Source organism: Meleagris gallopavo, chromosome 17, assembly GCF_000146605.3.
Source record: "Meleagris gallopavo isolate NT-WF06-2002-E0010 breed Aviagen turkey brand Nicholas breeding stock chromosome 17, Turkey_5.1, whole genome shotgun sequence".
Taxonomy (NCBI): Eukaryota; Metazoa; Chordata; class Aves; order Galliformes; family Phasianidae; genus Meleagris; species Meleagris gallopavo.
Genome location: NC_015027.2, coordinates 7,328,958 through 7,333,375, shown reverse-complemented (window position 1 = coordinate 7,333,375; position 4,418 = coordinate 7,328,958).

The window sequence follows — 4,418 nt, the reverse complement described above, 5'->3', positions numbered from 1 at the left end:
TTTGCATCTAAAACAAAGTGCTCTGCTGGTCCTCATTATAAACCCTGCAGGATACTGAAAAGGTTTGCACGAGCCAGATTAAATCAGTACTATATAAATATCAGTGCAAGCTTTTTCGTGCAGTTAATAAGTGAGAGAGTATTTTAAAGACCATGGAATTAATTGTATTTAACGGACTTTGAAGTCATTTATGTATTAAAGTATTTGTATGTTTTGAAGCATTTGGTGTCCACAAAACGATGAGACTTCTAAAGAATGTAATGGAAATCAGAGAAACTTAATTTGGTGTCTAGATTTTGGTTCTGCTTAATAGTAATGGACAACAAACAAGTAAGAAAGCCTCCAGAAAAGGACTGCCCAGATTCCTTGTTGTCGTATTTGTTAGAGAAGGAAAATACAGTGAAATTACACAACCATTTGGATGAAGGCAAATAATACAAGTGATTTCCTGGTAGCCCGACCAGCCTTTAGATGACCTCCTCATTAATCAGTCACTGTCACTTCATCTTCTTTCCCAGGGTTAAAGGATTTTGAAAAATTAACTCTTTGACAGAGCCATTCATTGTACGTCCTCAACAAGCTGCTTTTGTTCAGGTCTGAGAACTGCCTGCTGTAGGGACCAAGGTGCAAACGTTGCCATGTAGTCTGACTCCTGTTTGGAGTGCTCTAATTCTGCAGAATTTCACATAGCCACACAATTTTACCATGGGTAGCTCTAGATTAATAGATTAATAATTAATAGATTAACAAATGTCACCTGGGTTTGGTAGGTGTTGCATTCAAGGGCAACATCATGGCTTTAAGGAAACAAGTGAATTTTCTTCATTTTACAGTAGAACGGTTATCGCTGTGGGGCACAAAGAGAAAAAGAGAAAACCCCGAAGATGCTTACACTGCCCTGAGCAGGGATGTGCATTCCATGTGCATTCTTGTTCCCATGTTTGACTGGGAGTTTAGAAATCCTTCTGTCACGTGCCTCTCCACTTGCTATCTCTGGCTGATAGCAGCGCACATGCATCACGTGTAGCAAAACACAGCTCTGTTTCAGGTGATCCTGAAACACTCTAGCTTACCCTGGCAGGTGAGATGTAGGGTTACAACTTACTTCAGTGTGTTATAGTTAGATATATAGAATTATTTTAAGTGGACTGTACAGAAGTTAAATTACAATTAAAAATTCACCTAGTAGCACTGTAGGCCAATTGCAACATTGATATATAAAGACCAGAGGCAAAGCACGTGTCCTTTGGTATTTTTATTTGGTGTTCTTCAGGTATCTTATTTGAGAGTTAGATTATTTTCAGGCCCAATCCTGAGAAGGGTAATCACTCATCGTTCACGTTTTCATTTTTCTGTATCACTCAACAAATGTATCAAAGTTCCTCACAAATATTAATTACTTTGGTTATAACCCTCTTCTTAGAATTTGTTTTTTTTCCAGCTTTGTCTTGTCAAAAGCTCACGCTTTGGTGTGCAACAGTTACAGAGGGAGTGTAGGTCTGTGGCTTAACTTGGAATACAGGTGCAGTAATCACAGCTTGGTTTTAACCAGTATGTCTGTGGTGCATTTGGGCACAGGGCACAAGGCTGAGTTCTCTCGGCACAGTGACTGTCCTGGACCCAGAAGTGCCAGCAGCTGCCACCACTAACGAGCTTTGCTCCTGCACAGGTCACTTTTTCCACTGCCAAAATGAGGAAAAAGTTATATGAAGTAAAACTGACAGAACAACGAAGGGCAAAGGTGAGGTGTGTGTCACTGGTGGTGGCTGCCATTCGGAGTGCAGAGCTGCGTTGGCTCTGAAGCCATTTGTTTGAAGGCTGGATTGGAGGGGCGTTGAGCCCGCTGCTCACTGGCAGTCACACTGCAGGAAGCTGGGTCACAGGTGAGCTGCTCTGAGGGAGGGCTGCTCCTTTTTTTTTATTTTTCAAATAAAATTAACATTATTTCCCCGTGTTCTGGATGTGTGGTGTTGCTGGGAGGCAGTGAGATGTGAGGGAATGGCGCAGGATGAGCTCCCAGTGCTCAGCCCAGCAGGCGGTGTCACACGTGCAACAGCAGAGGGCAATACGTGGCTGAGAAAAATGAGCAATTCCAAACCAAGCCATTTTCTTTACTTGGTGATTCATGGCATCTTTCATGCAGCATGTTTTTCAGGGCTGTTCTAGAGAATGTAAAGAATGGAGCACAACTTGACTCGCTCTGATATCCAGCCGATGAAAGACTACGTAACCAGCACTAGTGCCTGAGGTTATTGCCCTTGCTATTAATAAAACAGGTCAGATTATTTTTTCCTCCTGAGGAACACTCAATCTTGTTGTTATCTACCACAGCAAGCTGCAGAAGAATTCTGGTGCTGTGGAGCCCAACCCCTGCTCACCTGGCAGTGCTCAGAGCTCCAGCAGCTGTGTGTGCTGCAGCCAGCAGCTCCTTGCTTGCCTTGGGGAACTTGGAAGAGCCTCCAGCTCAGGTAGGCACGAGCTCACCCTTACTTTGTGTAGTGTTTTTTGTTATAGCATCAGAGCTTCTGACTTCAAAAACTTCTTTTCAAATGGCATTTAAATCAGACAGCTGCAATAGTTGTCATTCATTCAAGTCAACAAATTTTGTCAGAATAGTCTTCCTAAAAGTAGGCTCTGGGCTTGAATCTTTCAGTATATGGTTTTGCATGTAGCCACAGAAAACAAATCCTCTCCTTCTGGTTTAATGTCACCCAAACCTAACTGACCTGAACTCTGTACTTGGTCTATAGACAGAAATCTCACTTAGCATTTTTAATCTGAATTTGATTCTGTTTTTTGTTTGCTTGTTTTTAAGTAGAAAGTACAGTGGTGAGAAGCAAAAGAACTCCCTGCTTTGGAACTTGGATAGATTAAAAGCTGCTATTTCCCAGGGCAGGACTTACATGAGAGCAGAATGGTCTCCAGCTCCTGGACTTTCAAAACCAAATGAGGACAAGTCAATGAGTCTGTAGTTGCAAGAACAAAGAGACATAATATTCTTTACCTCCTGGAAACTGCTAGGAAAAAAAGAATATTAAGGTTTTCATTCAAAATGAGCTGTACCTGTGTGGGATGCTGCGCACAAGGTTTGTGAAAGGATCTCACTTCCCAGGGTTGTGTCTGTTCTTCTGCTGATGTCACTGGGAGATGTCAGGCAGCCGACTTGAAAGCTTGATCTGTGCAGGGTGCAAGTGAATTAATTCCAGTATCGACCCAGGACATTAATTATATCTGGGCCTTAATCATTGTTGGCTTCAAGCCAGAAAGGCTAATCATTTTCCGTTGATGTTCAAATCAGCGGAGGTGCTGATGTTGTCATAGCATAGAGCACTGTGGAGCAAGAAAGTGCTAAAGACTTGCTATATGCACAGTGTTCTTTTGAAGCAATGAGTTTAATTATAGTGTGTGGCAGTGCCAGATCCTAGCGTGTTAATTGGAGTGTTTGTAACACATATGAAGAAATACAAAAGGATAGTTAGCATTTGGCTGACCGACTCTGTTGCAACTTTATTATTGAGCATAACTGACTGAAAGTTAGGTCAGTCCAAAGGGAAGTGTTTGTCAGTCATGTTGCTGTGTTTCTTTGATCCAATCATTTTACTGATGTCTGGAATACCAATTAATTGCCAAGCTGTGCAAATTAAGGTCTGTTGGCTCATCTCAAAGTGGGCAGTTAGCTATGGTAGCCCTGGCACTCCTCGAATGTAAGGGACACAACAAACATGTCTAGGACTAAATCTGTGATGTGGAATCACGGAATATAGGTTGGAATGTTCCTAGAAATCTCTCTGTTCTCTGGTTTGTCCATTTAGGCTCACATAACATCAGTGTCGTGGTCTTGCTGGGGAAATTCATGGAGAATATGACCAAAACTGTTCCTACCACTGGACATGCTATTATAGGTGACCTTTCATTTCACCAGAATGTCACTCGTCAAAGAGTTTTCATATGCATTTTTCTTTTTGTGCTCTGCCTTAAGGACAAGGTGATACTCAGCAATTAAGCAGTAACTGACAGAAGTAAACGTATTGCTAAGATCAAAGGATACCTTGGGTTAACATACTCATTGGTGTTTGTGTAAGTTCAATACATCCTGTTCTCTGTTAGATTCAAGACGTAATGTACCTCAGAGGAGAAAGTAAATCCTTAATCATAAGGATTTTTTTTTACTTTAGGTAAGAAAAGTCATTAAGCGATTATATGCTAAATTACAGAATGAAAGTTTTAACAATGAAAACTAAAAATACTGAGAGTTCGACGCCTAAAAAATCCAGCTATGTTCTGTATATTTTCTACTCAATTCTTGCTTACCTGATAACTTCTGGACATGCCATTAGGCTTTTGTTGTCTTGTTTTTCTCTTCCAAAAACATTCTGTGCAAATCTGAATATTTCTGTTTTTTTGCCACGCCTCTTTTT